Source organism: Sander lucioperca, chromosome 10, assembly GCF_008315115.2.
Source record: "Sander lucioperca isolate FBNREF2018 chromosome 10, SLUC_FBN_1.2, whole genome shotgun sequence".
NCBI classification, from domain to species: Eukaryota; Metazoa; Chordata; class Actinopteri; order Perciformes; family Percidae; genus Sander; species Sander lucioperca.
Window position 1 is genome coordinate 5,485,791 of NC_050182.1, and position 22,638 is coordinate 5,508,428.

Sequence of the window (22,638 nt, forward strand, 5' to 3'; positions counted from 1 at the left end):
TCAGGTCTTGGACTTGTTTCAGACTTGACGAACGTGGTCAGAGAGACAGTGTAAAGCTTGTCAGGAGGACTGGAGACTCAGCCAGTCTAACTGCTGTGAGATTCATGACGCTGATCCTCCTCATCAGAAAACCTGGGAAGAAGCTGAGAAGACTGCAGAGGAAAGAGTTCAGATTTGGTTGTTGAACATAATGAAGAGGAAAAGGTAATGAGAAAACTGTGGGAGTTTTGATGACACAACTGAGCCCTGAGGTATTTTTGACAACTTATGGTCCGCCTGGTTTTATTTTCTAATAAAGCTTGTAAAACATCAACCCTGCTGTGCAGTCAATCTGTAAACATTTTTTTTCAGGACAAACTGGGCTGTTAGAATATTTTTGCTGCAGAGAAGTCACTTAAATGTAAAAAAAAGTTATGGGACCATAACAGAAATTGAATCTCACAGACATGTATTGATATCACACACAAAGCAATGCTACACAAGCATTTCTGTTGTCTAAAACAGTTATCCTATCTCTTGGGAGGCAAACAGTGAAAAAATGAACATTATATTGAAGATTATAACTTACATAGTGGACAAACTATTTACATTTCTTCAAAAAAGGCCCAGACTTATGCCAATCCTCAAAACATTAATGCCATTTTTCTCTTTAGAATGGTTTGGTATAGAGGTAGCCTGACATCCAGACCCACATCAAGATGTTGGTTCTGTGAACTCACCACTGACAGAGCTCAATCCGAGGGGCGGGATAAACAGTTGTCTTTCAAATTCCCTCTGCATGCAGTGGGATAGGGCTACAACCAGGCAGAGCAGTGAAGAAGGCTCTTTCTGACAACAGAGACAGTTATCAGATATTTAAACACTACACTTGAATAAACAATCTGTAATTTACAGACTCACAGTGAAGACCTACAGAAAATACATCTGAGCCCGAGCTTGTCGTATACGACAAAAAACGGCATCTCTGATTCATGACTTAATCATTCTATAGCCATAATTAGTAGAAACATTGCGTTTTCTGCAACTAAACACGTTCCGTTGATGTCTTTGGTGTCTTCGTAGCCCTTACAGAAGGTTTTTTATCCAGCATGGAAATCCAGAGTTTTTTGGGGTCTTTGTGCAATAAGTTCAAACTGTTACATCCAAGATTGATACACTTTATGTCCATCATTTATTAAGTTTTGGTCATTTATCGCCGCTACCTTTAATGCTAACTGCCATTTCATGTTTCCCACGATGCTCTGTGAAACCATTCTGGCCAATCAAAACCTTGTTTAGGTATTGTCAACCAATAGAAGGCTAGTCCATCATTGCAGATGAAACAAAGATCCTATATAGTGAAGAGGACTCACCCGAGGGCAGAACAGTTAGATATGACCAAAGATCCTCTATACTAGCCTAGAAATCTAGACGCACCCTAGTGGCAGAAAATGTAATTTGCAGCCAGGGGGGTCTAGGCACTCTCCGTTGGCTTGCGAGCTGGAAAAGCCAAGCTCTAGTCAGGCCAATCACATCGTGTATAGAGTCGAACTGATGGATACTGGTTTGGCCTGAGAGCTGAAGGTGGGAGATGGAAGTGATCTGACTGAAAGGTAAGAGACACATTCCTAAACACTTTAATCACAAAAGCATGATAATATCAACTGGCTCATTGTATATAGTAGAGGTATAGTGTGTCTAACTGACACCAGCATTTAGGAAAATACAATGACTGGCCTGAAGGGGCACTAAACTGTTTATTTATTATTAATTATGAATAACTTGAAATTAGCTTTTATTTTTTCTTTCTTAGAGATGCAATGCTTTCATTTCCTGTTTCTATGTGACATTTGGTATACGTGCAGTTTAGTGTCACAAATTATTTTGCAAAATGTGAGTGTCACAAATGATGAGGGTCTTATTTGAGACAGGTTAGTTTATTATGTTCCAAAATGTGCGTGTCCCAAAGCTACCATAAAGGTACAGTCTGCGGGATTATGACTGAACACCTCTAAGGCAGAATCTCTCCCAGACGGGCCCTCGATTGGGTCCGGGTGAGCAGAGCCGTTTGTGACTGGGTCGGGGTGCGCGGCCGGAAAAGCGCCGTAGCCTAGTGTTTATAAAACGAGTTTTGAGGGGTGGGGGTTAGGCAAGTAGTAGGCCTATCATGATTTCTTTAGGCTACACTGTAAATTGTGACAACTGTGTGTATTACTCCATCGCATTCACGATTAGGCAACGTCTCGCCAGCCACTCCAAAGTCGCTGTTGGTGTGGCGAGTTCGGGAATTAGCCTCGTTAAATTCCGCTCCTCCACCTTAATTTGATCGTCATTGAGGACCTCGCAATTTGCCACAATCGTTTCCGAAGAACGGGGTCGCCCTGCCATTTATTCACTTGTAAATAATGCACATTTGCAACAACATTGATTACTTACTATAAAACACCTGATAAACAGCACAGGTGGTTTACCAGGTTCATAATTAATTAAGGACATTGTATGGGGAATTTGTGACACTAAACTGCACGTATACGTAACATTTGATATTGTTGCCACAGATAAGCCAACAGCCAACACTGAATGAAAAATCTGTCACATGTTGTTGTTTTTTATTGGATGCTCCTGTAAACAGACATAAGCAGGTACAGGGGAGGAGAGATGGACGTTTGTTCTCAGTATGATGAACAATGAACTTCTGTGTGAACTATTATTGATTTGTTCATTCATCATTATTGCTGAAGAATATGTGCTAATTAGCTGTGTTGAAAGTTTGAATGTTTAAGAGCTCATCAATACATCACTGTGTCCATCAATGCTGCTCGTCTTAATGGAGATATTTATTCTCACCATGTTTGGTCAAAAAAACAACACACACCACGACCACGTTATTGATCACGGTTTGACCAAAAAGTAGAAATGAATGTTTGTCAGATGGGTCTTTAGTCTCAGCAGAAAGAAATGATTGACTCTATTTGATTATGATGAAAGTTACTGTCTGTTGATGAAAGGTTGGCGGCAGCAGCGTGGGAAGATGCTGCAGACACACAGTGTGGGTTAACACCATTAAAGGAGAAGACTTGAGACATTAGCTGCTAACCAAACAACAACTATTTCACAACTTCAAACCAGAACTAAAAAACACACTTTTCTGAGAAATATAAATTAGTACACTGTAAACTTTATAATTTCCTTTACAGCCTTTAAACATACAGGCTCTCATGAATGCTTCTTATCTGCTGTTGAGATATATAATAATAGAATACAACTTTAAGTATCTCTCTTTTGTGCAACAGTGTGTTGCATTATTATTTTTCATGATGCTTTTAAAGTATGACAACACAATGGCAGGAAACGCTTTTGAAATAGTAAAATTTACAACCATGATATAATCAATATTCTGATGCTGACAATATTTGTGTAATAATATTGTCATTTTATGCCACTAGAGTCTGTAATTGTTTGACGTTGTTCTCCCTGTGGTCGTATAAGAGACACTGCAGACAGTATTGCCCAACATTACACTTCCCCTTCACAACAAAATGTTTAATATAAACTGCAGAATTGAAAAAACGACATTCACAACCTCAAAGCAGAAGTCCAGTAAAGAGCATCACAGCAGACCAGACGGCCTCCTAACAGCTCTCATACAGGACTGCAGCAGGACTTTAAACATTTGTTCAGGATGAACAGAAATCCACAGGAGGAAATTGGTACTTATCATGTTTATGTGTCTGTATATAAAACTACTATATGTATTTATGTACCACAATGTTGTCTACATTTGTGTTTGATGTTAATCTTTTAGAGGAAATCGGAGAAGAAGATGACTATGTTAATGCTCCAGCCTGGACTGTGGATAAAGTGGCAGCCCCTCCAGGTACATTTCACACATTTAATATTGTTAAACATGAGATTTATTTATCAAAAATGTTAAAAATAGTAATGAAGATTTAAAATATGTGTGTTTAAAACCTCACCACCTTCATAGTTCATTGATAAAATTCATATAATTGTGTTAAAAAGTTAAAATCTGTCACGTGTACAAAGGGTAAAAATTGTAAGAGGAATGTGTAAACGTTATATTGATTACTTTATTTGGTGGTGCCTACTTTAAAGGGCCAACTTTTGTATTCATGAAAACAGCAACATTTCAAAGTGGCTTGTTTGGTGCATATTTTTCCATGTAGCTCTCAGTCTCGGCCCCCATGGCTAGCAGATGGGTCTGACTCAGACATGGGCAAACTACGGCCCACGGGCCATGTACGGCGTTAGGCTTTTTAATCTGGCCCGCCTAACTTGTTCAAACTATATTATTATATGTAATTATTATTAAGTCACATTCATTTTGACTTCCCTGCAATTGCCGTGGAACTTGTTTCTCCAATGTTTCCAAACGCACGTGAATGCTGCATTACCCTCAACTTCACTTTTTCACATTGCACATTGAGCCCTTCTCTAAAAATGAGCAGACCAAAGAAAAGAAAAGTGGATAGTGAGTGCTGAGTGTTTAAGAAGGAGTGGACAGCTAAATATTTTTTTCATTGATGTCCGATCAACGGCTGTATGTCTGATATGCCAGGAAACTGTTGCAGTTTTTAAAGAATACAACATCAGCCGTCACTTTGCAACGAAGCATGCTAACTATGCTAGCAAGCAGTCAACGCAAGAACGGGCAGCAACTGCTGAGAAGTTGATGGCTAATTTACAGACTCAGCAACATTTTTTTCACAGACAAACTGTGATTCAAGAGTCCAGTACCAAGGCAAGTTTTCTGCTAGCATTTAAATTAGCAAAGGCTAGTAAGCCTTTCTCAGAAGGCGAGTTTTTGAAGGACTGCATGATAGAGACTGCAGGTCTCTTATGTCTGGAGAGCAAAGGCACGTTTGAAAAGATGAAGTTTATCATGAAGGACAGTGACTCGCCGTGTGGAACTAATTAATGAAGGTATTGGCAGCGAGTTAAACAAAAAGGCAGAGTCCTTTACGTTATATTTATTAGCACTGGATGAAAGTAACGACGTAAAAGACACTGCTCAGCTCCTAATTTTTATTCGAGGGATTAACGAAGGTTTTGAGATAACGGAGGAGCTTTTAACCATAGAGTCCCTGAAAGGAAAGACGTGGGGAGATTATATGACACGGTGTCTGCTGTCATCGAGAGAATGAAGCTACCTTGGAGTAAACTTGCCAATGTCACCACGGATGGATCGACATATTTAACTGGAAAACAGGTTGGGCTGCTGAAAAGAATCCAGGATAAAGTGAAAGAGGAAAACCCTGACCAGGATGTTATTTTCCTTCACTGCATCATTCATCAGGAATCTCTATGTAAGTCTGTATTGCAGCTTAATCATGTGGTGAATCCAGCAGTAAAACATGTGAACTTTATATACATACATCGAGGACGTCAATACTGAAACGGTACAGTTTGGTTTTGAGCTACTATGCATGTGTTTTGTTGAAGTTTCTGGTGTAACGTTGCGACTGGAGAGCAGTATCACAGAACAGAAGGCAGCAATAAATTGTTGGGGAGGGTCATGCCTCTTTTCCCAATCATTTTGGAGGGTCATAGAAAAATGGATTGCTGGCGAAGGGAGGGTCAAGTCTATTTTGACTAAAGATCCCAAAACTCTTCCGGTAGCCCCTTAAATAAAAAACGAACAGTCCCTTACAGTGTATGCTGTTGTGACTTGAATAAGCCTTGTACCCTAAAAAACTACATATTTCCTGTAGATATGTGTGTTCTGTAAAATGTGGTACTGTTGTAAAATGAAATTACACTAATGTTCTCAGTGAGGAAACATCACCGTATCACTCTCAGGCCACTAGAATTTACATTTCTGACTTTGTTCCCCCTGTGGTCATACCAAAATAGACACTGTGCACCCCCTTTACTTCCCCTTCACATACCCCTCATACAGGACTGCAGCAGGACTTTAAACATTTGTTCAGGATGAACAGAAATCCACAGGAGGAGGTAGGATGGAGATCAGTGAGCTGTGCTGAGAAACAAAGATGGATCTGCAAAATGAAGGCTTTATCTGTTTAAACACTGGAGTCAAAGTCTGCATGATATCAACTGGCTTATAAATACCAAACTATGAAGACTTCTACTTCACAATGTTTCAAAGCTGTTTTTGTCTGTCACTCATATTAAATGTATAAATGCAGTTAGATATTGGATTATAGAGGTATGGTGTGTCTGTCTACTGACACCAGCATTTAGGAAAATACAGTGACTGGCCTGAAGGGGCACTAAACTGTTAATTATCAATAACTTTAAATTAGATTTTTTGTTCTTTGTTAGAGATGCAATGCTAGAAGCTAATTAATATTTTGGTCCATTACATTGAATAAAGTTTTTGCCGCATGTTGATTTTCTCTTTCTATTGAAAATGTCAGTTTATGTAACATGTTCAATCAAAGATGAGACAGAAGCAGATCTGGCCTCAGTGTGTTTCTATGTGACACTTTATATTGATGCTCCTGATTGGCCAACAGAGAGCGCTGCATCACTTGTTCTCAACAGAATGTTCCAGAGAGGTTTCAATATTTACTTGTACAGCTGATGGTTGAATGTTATCTTTCTATCTAGAAGCAATTTCATATTTTATTGCATCGAAAAAATATTCTGCCACATATTGTTATGTATCAATTGGCTTGTCCAGCTTGTTAATAGCCAGTGTTTGCTCATTTTAGCTGCCCAGTTTGTAGATGTTAGTTAGATGGCACCAACATTTGGTGTAATCACACCTGGTCTGGCAACCCAAAGGACAGGGTTTTGTTTCCAGATTTGTGTAGTGACTTATGATGGGGGGGTCTGGGGGTCTTCCCCCTTAATATCTTGAGCATTAAACACTTCATTTCCTGCATTCTGGTGAGTTTTTATGCACCTATTTCTACCTTTTTCTGAATCAATTCATGCTGGAAATATCTTCATGTAAAGTGAAACATAGATTACAATTCAAATATAAAAATATAATGGAATATTTTGAAGTAAGGCTCAGGCATTCTGTATTGCTTTCAACTATTTATTCTCCTGTAGATTAACTTTTCTAATTATATCTGAGTCAGCACACATGTAGCCTAGCATCATTTACTCTTCCCTCCTCTTTTGCGTCTTTTGTTGGGGAAGTAACCTCCTTAAATGTGCATATGACAATTATTCACCTCAATGATATTGTACCGAGCTACGTGGAAAAAGTCAAAGAGCCAGAAATATTTAAATCTATGGAAATTTATTCAACCTCTACACTCACTACACTCTCGATACAAAGACGTCATCAATCTATCCCAGTGTCTCAGTTATGGTAACCCAACAAATGTAAATAAACATGAACATTGTATCAAGACTAAAACCTAGGTAACGTAAATGCATAACAAAATCAACAGAACTGCTAGTGATTCTGCTCATGTTCAAAACTTTGTGCATATCCAAAATATAACTAATCCCATCTGTGTTCTCTGAGATTTGGAGGAGTCGTGACATTTTGAGAAAAATAAAGTGATAATAGTCTATTACAACAATAAAGTCACTATATTTCAGAAAATAATCTACCTGCACCATAGTCTGCTGTGCATTGCGTGATTGCTCTGCTGATACGGTAGATCTCAGACCGTCTGATAGACAGAGCCCTGTTTGAGACTCTGGTCTCAACATCGGAGGTGGAAAACCGCAAGTAGGCCTACAGACAGAAATACACAGAGCACAAACAAGACACAACTGCCGGCCTAATCAGAATCAGAAAAACTTTATTGCCAAGTACATTTTTAACACATACAAGGAATTTGTTTTGGTGTTGTTGGTGCATGTCACACATTCTCTAAATAGAATATAAACAATATAAGTATATGTACACAGTATATAGTATGTATTAAAGGGGTGGTTCAGAATTTATACATAGGACCTCATTTCCAAGTTAGACTAGGCAACATGGTGATTCAGTGTGCATTTAGAAATTGTAAAAATAAACCAAACAGATGGGCACCACAAAGTTTCCACAAATTTCCATTGGGAGATCCAGAAAGGAACCAACTGTGGCTTCTTGCTGCTGGCTTGGACATCAAGGCGGAGAGTCTACTCAAGTGGCAAACGTGTAGTGATCATTTTAGACCAGACGACTTTGAAAAACCCAAAGTTAAAGGACCACAAGTCACTGACAACGAATGCGGTTCCATCCGTCTTTCCAGATGCACCAACAGCTACTGATGAACAGGTAATAACTTTTGGTAGGCTACTCTAGCTAATACAGCTAGCCCCTTTCATAATGTTAGCCTAACTGCTACTGATAGATTGAGACTGACAACGTTACCCAGATAGCAATTTATCTTTGGCCCAAATGTGGCCCACATATGCAGTTCTCTTATGGCTCACATTTGGCCTTGAATGACGGCGCTGACCTCAGGTGAGTGTGGCTCCCGAAACTCAGCCACAGGCCCCCCTAATGTGGCCCAAATGTGCAGTTCTCTTATGGCCCACGTTTGGTTTAGTTTGAAATGTAAACAGACTACAGATAACTAGTTACCCAGTTTAAAAAGTAACCATTTTAATTACTTTATCAAAGTAGTGAAATTTGAAACTGATTACTTTTTGATTAGTATTCTTAACATGTTCATAACTGGGCTATACAGCTGAATAACAGTGAATTTAAACCAGGCAGTTTAAACCTCACAGTAGTACCAACATAGTCAGACTTATAAAATGCAATATCTACATAAAGCTACATATAAGCTTTTTAATTGAAAAGAATTTTTCAGATGTAACCCCATTGTAAATCACCAATATTTGATAAGTAACTCTAAATTAATTACATTTTTCCTCAGTGACTAGTTACATGCAGTTTCTTGCTCCCAAACCTATAGAAACACAGTGAACCAGCAGCTATCAGGGTGCGGCAGCTGACTGATGTGCATTCGCAGACTCAAACAGTTTAGAATTACAAATTTACAAATGTTCCCTAAATACCTCAATTGCCTCAAAAATGCCATGGTAGATGCTTGCTAGCCCTAACCCTGCACCCAGAACCTCTAGTGCACACTCAGTTACTGCAGTAAGGAAAGTCAGACAGGTGTATGGTAAAAGTTAGCTTGAAAATAAAGTTTTTAGGCAGCTTGGACTGAATTTTGTAATGCTTTTTATTTGCACATGTGCTCCTCATACATTTAACAGTTAAGACTGGTCCTGGCTGGTTTCTGTCTCAAGTTCTCTGGCTGTTTCTGTCTTTTTAACTCTGGAACTTGGAGATTGTTTCAAGCTACAAATTGCCTTGAACCTTTTCAAACTCAAAAGTGGGCCTAGCTAGGAACACCAAATTGGTCAGGTATTGTCAACCTGACCAATTTGGTGTTCCTAGCTTCATGTTTAGGTTAAGTGTGTTCAGTATTATAGTTTTGTCATTTTAAGAAAAAAGGAACACATACCAATATTGAACATTTGAAAACACACTAAAAGAAAATTAATCTTAACATTTACTAAAATAGAACATGTTAATAGTATAAAATGAATCTTAACCAATCTATAAAACACAATAAAACAACTATTTACGTGTGTGTGTGTGTGTGTGTGTGTGTGTGTGTGTGTGTGTGTGTGTGTGTGTGTGTGTGTGTGTGTGTGTGTCAGGGTACCCCCAGGATCCTCCAACTTAAATTCAAGGCTTTTTAAGACCTTTTTAATAACATTTCAAATTAAATTCAATGCCAACTTCGTACCCATTCCGACAGAAGTAGGAGGGGAAAATGTAAAATCTGTATACATTTTTCAACCCTAGAAAATAATGATGTACAAGTAGGCTACTTGAATTAAATAAAACATTTTATTTAAATTATCAGTCATATTTAATACAATTTACTGGATAATAATATAATCGAATTAAATAAGATATATTACACTGCATAATTTTACTTTTACTTTTGGTACTTTAAGTATATTTTGATAATACTTTTGTACTTGTAACTGACAAGTAACTTGTAACTCTACAACACAGTTTTTTCTACTTTTACTGCAATACATGATCTGAGTAAGTCTTCCACCTCTGTAAATCACCAATAACAGTCATGCATGAAAACCTGCAGCAATGTTAAACACTGAAAACACAGCTCAGTTCAGCGTTTACTTGCAGCTCTGCTACAGTAGCAGATAGCCGTTAACATTACCTGCCGGTCACATCGTCTCTAAATAGTCCGCTCACACTGAAGTCCTGCACAGATCAAGAGATGTTAGAGTCCGATGACTGCTCGATACGCTGCCCTTCTCGCCCTTTCCGAAATCTTTTTAGACAGGTTGAGTTGAGCCTCGAGCGCAGTCAGCTTTACTGGCTCGTCCTGAGGGCCTTCTCTGGTGTCTGTTGAGGAAAACAAACACAAAACACAGAGTGAGGTCTGATGTAACAGACATAAAATGGACTGAGTCTTTAAAGTACATATCTTAGAGTTTTACTTACATTTTGTAGCCTCGCTATAAACTCCCTCTCCTCCTCCTGTCCCGAGGTCCCTGACTCCTGGTAGGGGACAGGGGTTTCGTCCTCGGAACTGGAGGAGGAATCAGGATTGCGGGACCTCTTCCTGGTGGTGGAGGCTTCTGGTGACTCTGGTGATGGTACAGTGGAGGTGAGGGCCTGGCGGAAATCCCTCATCCTCTTTGACTGGGCCACGTTCAGGCTGAGGGCGTAGAAGCAGTCAGCTGTGGCCGTGTTGTGGCACAAAAGGTGGCCACCATCTTCTGCTGCTCGGCAGACAGGTTGTTCTTTGCCTTAAAACAGTAGAAGAGAAAAGATTGCTACAGCCAGCAGAGTTTTAATGAAATCCAGCATTAACAGATGAGTGACTGAGGAGAACTCACATGAGCAGACACAGCGGTCCTTAGGTCGGTGAAATTGGGGGACCCTTTAAGGCCCATCTCCGCCCACGCGTCCTACAGGTGGTGCAAGAAGTTTTAGCATGGGCCCTTCTTAGCCATGAAAAAAACCAGCTGGTTCAGTGGCTTGCTGGCCGTCCGCAGCTGCAGCCACCTCTCCAGCCAGCGAAACTCAGTCTCCAAGAACATTTGGGCCGCCCCAAATGACTTGTCTTGTGTTCCCTGACACAGAAAACAGACAGACTCTTTCAGAGGAAACAATAACAAAAACAGACTCACAAGCAGTGATGACAACAGTACACAAGTCAAGATTTTAATACTTACAGAGATCACAAAGAGAGGGAGAGAAGACAAAAAGTATTTCAGTACACGGAGGGGAAGATAAACACACACAAAGACATCACTTTGCATGGCAGGCTTCCGTTGGAGATGGACTATTTTGGCTATTTTCGAAAAAGGGATGCACACTTACCAAGCAGCTTTGGGACCCCCAGTTTGGCCCCCTCCTGGCACCACTTCAGGTCCTCGCAGGATATTATCCTGGCCATCTTGCGGCTTTTCACTGCCAGCTGGTGCAGGACAACGTTCCTGGTTATGTCTGTGAGGCACTTTATGACGGTGCGCAGCACGCTCACCACATCGATCGCAGTGAGGCGAAACTGGGCAGTGAAAATAAAGTTTGGTTATTTGGTGGCAACTTTGGTTTGAGTAAAGCTGCAAACTTTTTGAAGTCAATCGACTCACACAGTTGTGTAGACATCCCAGTATCAATCCTATTAACCCACGCTTCCTCCTGCTTTTGGTGTTTCTGTCCATAACTAGCAAAGAAAGATTGTTCTTGCTCGGCTTTAACGTCTGGATATTCGGCAGCGTTGCCACAACAGACCAAATGGCTTCACTCGCATCTTTCTCCGCCGCCATTACGGAACTACAACTCTAGCGCACGACCTCAACGTCATCGTTCAACCACTCCTCTGTTGCTGAATGGACCGGTAAAGATTGGCTGGAGAAAACCCAAGACTATACCACAAACCCAGACGTAGTACTGAAGGGAAATGAAAATTGAGCGGAAGTACGTAGGAGGGCAGAGCCAGGTTACAATTTTATAGCATTTGAAAAAAAAAAAAAAAAATGTAATGGTTTCAAACAGTGTCAAGACTAAAGTTTGACAGTTGTTGTTCACACAACATCCTCTGATCTTAACTATTAGTCAAAAAAATGCATAATTTCTGCTTTTTTTAACTCAAAATGAGGTATAATGTCATTTAATTAGGTTTTAAAGACCATGAATTTAAAAAAAATTGAGAAAAATGACAAAAACATGTATGTGATGTGCTACCGCATCATCTGTATACAATGGGATTTCTTATTTAAGAAAACGTGTGTATGTAATTTTTTATTTTTAAACATTTCAAAAAAAATGTTTAAACAAAATCTTTTGAACAAACGTGTGACTTTTTGTATGTATGAACAACAGGGAGGCCCTGGAGGTAACCAGCTCCCTGGCTTTCTGATCACGGTCGGAAACTAAGCAATCAGGAAAAGTTAACACATTGAACATTTAAAATTAAACAGTTGATTAACGTCAGCTTGTTGCCCCGTGTGCTGATGACCTCATCTGTTGACATTTCTGAATGCCTTCCTACAGCTGCTTCATAAAAGCTTTCCACACAAACTAACGTACATGTGTCATTAGTATAGAAAAAAAAAATTTGATTTTAACTGTGTCGGGCTCAGACACAAACTTCTTAATGCCTGTCGGACGCGGGCCGGGCTCGCACAGAAAAATTCGGCCCGATCCAGACTCTAGTGTGTGCATAACGTTATGAGCAGTTTGCAGTTCACTGTGCCGCAACTGCTCGCATCATCTGTACCAATGATCTAACATGTCCAGGGATACCATATATCGTCTGCAAAAACTCCCACAGTTGTGCACAAGGTCTAGGATACTGTACATCGAAAACATAAAAAGCCTAAAGCAGGCATCTACTGCCCCAAGAAGAGATGGGTGCTCCAAGGCATGCACTATAACAAAGGCTTGTGATAACTGATGCCTGTCCCCAAGAAGAAGCACACGTGGGACCTCTGTGCTTGTCCTTTTCATAAGGTATTCAGCGATGTTTGTTCCAACCTGTAGCAGAAGCAAAGCGATGTGTCCTCGCCTGTCTGCAATATTGCAGCATAAAAGTCAAATGTAAAATTCTACAACTTTGTATCACATTCTGGCGACTACATTTCAAAATGCAAAAAGATTCCCTGACCTTGCTCTGACTTTACTACAAAATGCTCAATTCCTTGATTTTCCGTGCCTGGAATAGACCCTCTTAAATGTCACGGCATTCCAGAAATGTAGTACAGTGCATGCAGAGCAATGCATTATATTGTTCTTTTTTGTTTCTTCTTTTTATCATTATTCCAGGCCCTAATTTGACTAGAACCGCTTGCTGTAGAAATTCCGTTCAAAATATTGATGAGTTGGTCCTTGTGCAAATTTTGGGTCTATGTCTTCTCATGTGATTTATACTTTGAGATACTGAATAAGAACTAATAAGCTCTTTGTGACATCAGTGAACTTCATTGAACTCAATCTAACTTAATTACTTTGCAGCACCTGATCATTGATTAAAAGGTGTGAAGTCCAGAGAAAATTTAAGGTTTTTTTCTGCATGGAAACTGGTCAAATACTAAGCCTCCAGAGACATGTTTTCGTTGATCGGACCAGTATTATACTAAAATATCAGTGATCGTAAAGACATTTATTTGTAACAGCAGGCCTAGGCTATTTTCCATGACAGTTGCCGTAACCCAAGTCAGGTGCGGCTGATTACAAGTGGGCCACATCTGGCCCACTCAACATTTGCCATTGCCGTAACTGAGCCTTAAGTGCCAAAAGTGGCACAAATTTGGCCCAAATGTGTCTGCTATCTGGGTGGAGATAACGTTACAGTTCAATGCATTGTGGAGAGGGACAACGTTAGCTAACGGTATAGCTACACTCTTGGTAGATACCTGGCTGGGCTAACCGCTAACTTTAGGTAATTGCTGACAGAAAAGTAATGTAAGCTCGGACAGTTTACATGCAAATTGCAGCGGCAGGTAAATAAACTTGTGTGATTGTCATGGAAACCGTCTTTCTCAGGAGCCTAGGTAATATCACTCCGCCGCTGCTGTAGCCTATGCTACCAACTACAGGGAACAAAGTATAACTATTGCAATGCAATACAAGGGTAGTTTTATTTCCAACAGTATTCTATCAACACAGACATTTACATCGATAGTCTGGTGTTATAATTTATTTGCCTCTGGTGTACTGTGGAGTCGGTATGACTGTTTTTAGTGGCAGGCTAGCAGATACTGTTGACTTGCACTAGCCTAGCACCAGTGAACTCTGCAACTGGAAGGACTGGAAGAAAAATGTTGAAAAGGGTCTCCACTGATAAATAACACACTGGCTAACTTAGAAATGAGGTCCTATGTCCAAAATTCTGAACCACCCCTTTAAATTAAAAATAAAATATTAAAAACAAAATAAAAGATAAAACTAAAAAAGAGCAGTACGGCAGAGAGAGCACAGTGGCATGTAGAGCCAGAGGTGGAGTGTGGAGAGAGTCAGGATGGGTTCCGGGCCTTGTTGATAAGACTAGTGGCGGAAGGAAAAAAACCTGATGGACCTCAGCCTCCTGCCAGAGGGGAGTGACTCAAAGAGTTTGTGGCCAGTGTGGGAGGGATCAGCCACAATTTTACCAGCACACTTCAAAGTCCTGATGGCGTATAGGTCCTGGAGCGGCGGCAGATTGCAGCCAATCACCTTCTCTGCTGACCGAATGACACACTGCAGTCTGCTCTTGTCCTTGGCAGTGCAGCAGCATACCAGATGGTGATGGAGGATGTGAGGATGGACTCAATGATGGCTGTGTAGAAGTACACCATCATTGTCATTGATAGGTTGAATTTCTTCAGCTGTCGCAGGAAGTACATCCTCTGTTGTGCTTTCTTGATGAGGGAGCTGATGTTCAGCTCCCACTTGAGATTTGATTGCACGAGGTCAGCCTCCCACCTGTAGGCGGACTCGTCACCATCAGAGATGAGTCCGATGAGGGAGGTGTCATCTGCAAACTTCAGAAGCTTGACGGACTGGTGACTGGAGGTGCAGCTGTTGGTGTACAGGGAGAAGAGCAGAGGAGAAAGAACACAACCCTGGGGGGATCCGGTGCTGATGGTCTGTGAGTCGGAGACGTGTTTCCCCAGCTTCACATGCTGCTTCCTGTCAGACAGGAAGTCAGTGATCCACCTACAGGTGGAGTCAGGCACGCCTAGCTGGGAGAGCTCTCCTGAAGCAGAGCAAGGATGATGGTATTAAAGGCAGAGGAAGTCAACAAGAGGATGCCGGAGGATGTAGTGGACAGTCTACAGACCTATTGGCTCTGTAGGCAAACTGCAGGGGGTCCAGGAGGGGGTCGGTGATGTCTTTGAGGTGTGAAAGCAGTGATGTGTTGAAAATGTCTGTGAACACTGGAGACAGCTGATCATCGCAGTGCTTCAAGCTGGATGGGGAGACAGCATCCGGTCCAGCAGCTTTCCTCTGGTTCTGTCGCCTGAAGAGTTTATTGACGTCTCTCTCGTGGATGGAAAGAGTCGTCACTGTGGTGGGTGTGGGGGTGGAGGTGGAGGGGGGGACCTTTATGGTGGGCATTGGTGGGGGGGGGGCAGGCTGAGGTGGGGGAGGTGCAGGTGATGCCTCTGTGGTTTCACAAAGCTGGTTCAGCGTAACTCTGAGTCAGTTACTATGGCAACATACTCTATGAACCTAACCTGCTTACTACCAGGTTTTCTTCAACTTCAACTATCTTCCACCTCATAACCCAACGTGTTAACCTTGTCTTTGTCATGTTGTTGAAACAAGTAAACTCATCCACCTCACTCACCTTTAACTGATCTATTGTAGCTGTTGAATTTTGAAATATGTCTCTTTATCTGCAACTTTATGTATTCCATTTCCAGATTTCTATATAGATTTCTAATCTTATTCTCTAAGTAGACCTTGTACAGCTGTTTCACAGGGAGCTATAGAAACACAAAATTGCATAACATTTTCACAGTGCCAGGCCTTCTTAATTTCATTGTTAGTCATGGGCTAATGCTGAACATCTTACAGAGCCAAGTTGGGCTGTAGAAGTGGATGGCCTCTCTTCTTCGTACTTGTAATCCCCAACATTGGTCTGTTTAAGAAATAAAGTTTTATCAGGTACACCATCAGTAAGTTATTTTTAAAGGTGTTAACCTCAATAGGCCTCTGTATCTTCCACTGTAGCAGCTGACAGTGTGACTTCATCATCTTCCTGTAAGTAAATTAAAAAAAGTTAATTTAAAACATTTTGTGTTCCACTCTCTAATCCATTATGAACCATCTGAGATGATGATGATAAGTGCCCAACATAATTTAATTTTAAACAGGTAAGCATTAAGCTTCAGGCTAATTTATCAGGCATTTTCAGTCATTTCAACATTGGTGTACTCAAGTTAGTTACTCGCAAAAAGAATTTGAGACAGCCAGTGAAGTGATCCTGACTAGTCCTGACCAGAGGTGGAAAAAGTACTAAAATATTGTATTCAAGTAAAAGTACTAATACTTTGATGAACTATTACAAGTTTTACAAGTACAAGTGAAATTACTGATCACCGAACACAATGACAACACATAGGCAGCAAATGCTTTTAAAATGACCAAATTCACAGCCATGATATAATCAAACATTTGGGTTAACACATTCTTATTTCAGGCTACTAGAGCCTGTAAATTAAAATAAATATTTTTGATTTAGTTCACCCCTGTGCTTGTATCATAAGAGACACTGCAGACAGTATTGCCCAACACTACACTTCCTGTTCACAATAACACGTTCTTATTGACTGCCGAATTGACGAAAAAATGACAGTCACAACCTTGAAGCAGAAGTCCAGTAAAGATCATCACAGCAGACCAGACGGCCTCCTAACAGCTCTCATACAGGACTGCAGCAGGACTTTAAACATTTGTTCAGGATGAACAGAAATCCACAGGAGGAAATTGGTACTTATCATGTTCATGTGTCTGTATATAAAACTACTATATGTATTTATGTACCACAACATTGTCGACATTTGCGTTTGATGTTTATTTTTCAGAGGAAATCGAAGACGATAACTATGTTAATGCTCCAGCCTGGACTGTGGGTGAAGTGGCAGCCCCTCCAGGTACATTTCACATATTTAATATTGTTAAACATGAGATTTATTCATCAAAAATGTTTAAAAAAATGTGATAATGATTAAGATTAAAAATTTGAGCTCAGCTCCTTTTTTCCCTGTAGGACTTCAAATATATTCAAATCCCCTTTGACTGTTAAATCAACATCATTAACTCCACTGAGTTCTTATTTTTCTCTCAGACCAGAGGTCTCTCTTCTTCACTCAGTCTTTTCCACTGATAGCAGTGTGTTGGCTGATACTGTTAGTCATCATGGGCCTTCGTATCCACTGTGAGTACCACTGTCTTAGCTTGTTGTTGTAGTCCTTATTTAAAGGACAGGTTCACATTTTTCAACACCATCCTCTGTCTGTCACTTTAGTTACTTCTGTCATTTCTGAAAACGACGCCAAGCTGACGGCAGAAATCCAGCAGCTGGAGACGCTGATGCAGCATCTGAATTTATCCAAAGACAACGAGACTCTACTGGCTGCCATTCAGCACCTGACAAACCTCAACGACAAACTGAGCTCAGACAATGACAAGTTGAGGAGGGACTACGATGATCTGACAGCAGTAAACCAGCAGAGACACAGAGGAACAACTTAACAGAACAAATACAAAACATGAAGACAAAGTGGAATAAACTCAACGTCAGTCGAGCTCAGTGGAGTATTGATGCCTACTGCCCCAAAACAAATAACGGTATGTTCAGATCCCATTAATTAGATCCAGTGCTTAATTTGTAAAGTGGGAGGGGGGAGGTCCCAGAGAGGGGGGGTGGATCTGGCGACTCAAAATGGGGGTTGGAGGTAACGGAACAAAACAAAAATTACACTGCTTCTCGGAATAAAAAAACCTAAACAACGCTGTGTGTCAGGGCAATGTTTATTTTTATTTCACAACATGCACTGCATCGGTGCGAAATGTAAAAAAAAAAATACCATCCTCACACCTGAATGAAATGAACTCACTGTTAAATATAGCAGCCTAAATTAAATTCTTAAATCAGCCTAGTGATAGCATCCGATAAGACACATATTATGCAGTAAGGTTGTGCTGCTGTTGAAATTAAATTCACATTTTGGATTTTGAAGATTTTGATATGGAGAGCCACTTAGCACAGACCTTTAAAGAGAGAGAGAGATGTGACCCTGTAATTACAGCTTCCATGTCACCCAACAGATGTAACTATAGGCCTAGCCTGTCTGACAGCTAATGGTAAAACAAAATCTATTAATGATTCCATGGTAAACCAGAGTTATTGCATTAGTTTTCCAGATTCTTGTCATTACGTTATTGTACATGCTACCTTGTATTTTCCAGTTTTCAGCTCAACTACCTCGGTTTTGCATATTGTAAGCTAGCCGTAAACCCCCATTTGGCTGCTACATTCCCAGTGTTAGCAAACGCTAGCTAGTCTGTTAACATGAATATTTGCAAGCCTCCAAGCACAGACGTCACACTTTAAATCCTACCTGTTGCCTTTCACCATCCACTTATTTAACTGCTGTCGCATCCCTTATTCCATAGACGACAACTCTCTACTGTACCTGCTCGCTCAGCGCTCACGGCGCCCCCGCTCGCGATATTTCGAATCCTACTATGGCCACGCCAAGACCCGCACTTCAGAACCTCGCTCCCTCTTCTACGGTATGTCAAAATTTTATGATGGAATCTTATGAGATAGGGCTTCAACTCAAGCCTGTTAGTCTCTACTAACAGGCTCCACTCTACAATGTTATATAATAACATTGAGGAAATGCAGAAATGATTTATAAACGCACAACAGCAGCTACATATAGAAAGTAGAATTTTTTTTTTTACCATCGCTTTGGCGCCCCCATGGTGCTGCGCCCCCATGCACCGCATATAGCGCATACCCACTTTTTGCGCCACTGCAGTAATGTTGTTTATTGGTTGGTCTCTGTTGTTTCAGGGAGACAGTGTAAAGCTTGTCAGGTGAACTTTGATCTCAGCGGGTCCAACTGATATGTGTTTTATAATGTTGCTCCTTCTGAGCAGAGAACCTGGGAAGAAGCTTGACAAAGCTTTATGAAGCTTGATGCAGAGGAATGAGTTCAGATTTGGTTGTTGTACATAGTCCAGAGGAAAAGCTAATGAGAAAACTGGGAATTTTAATGACAGTTATTAAATTGGAATGTATTTTCTGTAGGTCTGAACACACTCTCAATCTGTAGAGTCTGTGAATCTGACATTGTGTTTTTAAGGATAGTGTTTAAATATCTGATAACTGTTTCTCTGTTGCCAGGATGCACTCAATACATACAGCGTGGGTAGTTCAGGAACTGATGGATGCTGGTTTGGCCTGAGAGCTGAAGGTGGGAGATGGAAGTGGATTGATGGAAGTAATCTGACTGTAAGGTAAGAGACACATTCCTAAACACTCTGAATCATAAAATCTATCAGCCTTGATCTAAACATCATGTTCTTCCCTCAGCTACTGGACACCACAACCTCCTCCTACTGCTACTGATGGTCAGTGTGGAATGTCTGTCCAGACCGTAGGATGGAGATCAGTGAACTGTACTGAGAAACAAAGATGGATCTGCGAAAATAAGGCTTTATCTGTTTAAACACTGCAGTCAGACTCTACATGATAACATCAACTGGCTTATAAATATCAAACTATTAAGACTTCTACTTCACAATTTAAATGTTTTGTTTTCAGAACTAAAAATGTACAGCGGTTTTATTTTTATAGAAAAAGAAAAGAAAAGAAATATTTACAGTGAATTCTTTTTCAAAGCTGTTTGTGTGTCTCGGAATAAAAACAGACACTTAGATTTGAATACATTTAGATATTTGATTGTATGGTAATGTAAGTCTTTTTCAAAAATAAATGTACAGGGGTTGTATTTTTTATAGAAAAAAAGAGAAAAATATATATTTAGAATCAATTATTTTTAGAGCTGTTTGTGAAACGGACACTTAGATGTAATGTACAGTTGAATTAGATATTTGATTTGATAGGTATGCTAATGTAAAACATACAGTGACTAGACTGAAGGGGCACTGTTATCATTGATACCTGTTGAATGAGCTTTTGTTCTGCTTTGTTAGAGATGTGATGATTATAATTTGTATATCAGCAGATTGATGACAGGGACAGACAGACTGCTCAGTCTCCTGTTTCCTATGTATCATGTAACATATATTGTTGCTACTCATTGGGCAAAATGGAGGCACTGCATCACTTGTTCTCAACAGAATTTTCCCAAAGTGTTTTTCTTAAGCATTTGATGCAAAGAATGTTCATATGTAAAGTGTTTTTTCATTTATCTGTCTAGAAGTAAATTCATATTTGATTAAATTGAATAAAAACACTGCGACACATTGCTGTTATAGTGTTTTAGTGTGTTTAGTTTAGTGTTAGTGTGTTAACCCTAAAAAAATACTTGAATACAAAAGGGAACAACAAGAAAGCAGAAGTCGACTAAAGACCATCACAGTGGAGCAGACAGCCTCATACAGGACTGCAGGAGAATTTTAAACATTTGTTCCACGCTGAAACTTAAAAGTGTGTGTGTTTGTGTGTGTGTGTGTGTGTGTGTGTGTGTGTGTGTGTTTGCTATCTGCTATATGTAGCAGGATGTTTTCTACAGTTTTTGTGTGCTTTGCAATGTAAGATGCTTCTAAATGCTTGACAACACCCCATGTTTTTAAAATGAAAATTCTTTTCAAATTCCATGTTTTGCATTCTGTTGAACACATTGGGAATGATAAGATTTAATGTATTTTTCAGAGTAAATCATGGGAAAAAGCTGCTTATAGATCAACTTATTAAGAAGAAGTAAAGAGTGTATTTTAAGAAGTCAGATTTTATTTTGTCTCATGGGTCTTCAGTCTCAGCAGAAAGGTATTTGATTGTGATTAAAAGTCACAGTGAAAAGCTGTTGTTGATAGATTAACTGCAGCAGCGTGAGAAGATGTTTCAGACAAACAGTGAGAGTTAAATCCATCACAATTACTCAGCATTAGCTGCTAACCAAACAACTACAGGCTCCGCAAACCACCGACTCTTTCAAGAAGGGCCTAAAAACCTTTCTTTTTAAGCAAGCATTCTAGTACATTTTGTATTTGTTTTGCTACTGTTTTTAACATGTTTTTAATGTGTTAAAAACTCTGCAGCTCTTGTTGAAAGCACTCTAACACAGAAAAGTGCTCTACAAAGAAAATGTATTATCATTAACTGCTCCGTCACAACTTCAAAGCAGAAGTAAAATACATATCACCATCTGTGTGGATTTTAGTTCTGCTTTAGCTTTGTATCAAGGGCCAACCAAGCACGGCAGGTTTTTGCTAATTAAAAAAAAATGTAATGTTTCTTTTTCTGCAGGTAGAAACTTTACGAGCTTCTCAATCAGCGGTCCGCGCTAGCGTCTTCCAAGCTCCAAACTCATTCGATTAGCATGAAAACATGTCCCAGAGAGCGACAGAGTGGGTACACATCTGTTAATAACCCCTAGGTTCGTTTTGCGCCGGAATTGTCCTTTAAGATATCAGATCAATAATGACTTAATTATTTCTGATTTAGTTTTTAGGCCTAAAAAGGGGAACTAAGATGTGGCTCAATTTTCTCTTTTGGCACCAAAGACAATTATCTCAGTCTTGTCTTTGTTTAGTTGCATAAGTTTTGGTACATCCAGTCATTGATTAGGTCAATGCATAGACACAGTAAGTCTATGGTGGCAAAGTCACTTGATATATATGGTATAGATATGGAAATGATTGTGTTTTTGTGTGTTATTAAGCGTAGTGGGGGCATATATAGGTTGAATAAGAGAGGTCCCAGAATTGAACCTTGAGGTAACCCACATGTCATGTCTCTTCACTCTGATGTGTAGTTTGTGATGGAAACAAAACAGTCCCTGTCCTACAAATAGGACCTGAACCAATGTAAAGACGGTGCCAGAGAGTCCAACCAAATTTTCCAGTCTGTCTAAAAGTAATAAATGGTCAACAGTGTCACAGTGTCAAAGGCAGCCCTAAGGTCTAGTAACATTAAGGCTGGGGTCAAAAACCTGATTAAAATGTGTCAAAGAGATCATCATTTAACATTCTTTGATCTAATAAGTATGTCAGGAGTGATAGAGACTTTCAAGAAAAATAAAGAGATGATCAGACAGAGCAACATCAATAGCTGTAACAAATGATGACCCCTTGTGATGAATAAATCTAAGGTATGGCCCTGATCGCTGGTGGGTCCAGAGACATGTTGAGACAGTCCAAAGGTGACACGTAAGTTACTAAGTTCTTTAGCATTGTTTTCATTGGGGTTATCATGAAAAAGGTAAAAACCACCTGATATTGACAGACATTTACATTGAAACAAGTCTAAAATAAATTATAGCTACTCCTCCTTCTTTCTTATCAAGTCTGGGGGCATCGATGAAGTTAAAATTTGGGGGTGCTGATTCAGTAAGGATGGCCACTCCAGTGATGTGATTACCTTGTAGGGGCATGGACTTTCTCAGTAAGCTATGGCAGCATGTTGAATGGCAAAGTCAAAAACACTATACAAAATGAATATTTGCATGAATGCAAATTACTTTTTCAAC

General features: G+C 39.9%; 1 protein-coding gene across 1 annotated transcript in view; it reads left to right on the forward strand.

Moving 5' to 3' along the window:
- The window catches only part of LOC118496018 (CD209 antigen-like protein C), a 331,629-nt gene that overhangs the window by 210,615 nt on the left and 98,376 nt on the right, over nucleotides 1–22,638 (forward strand). The gene's annotated exons all lie outside the window — the stretch shown is intronic.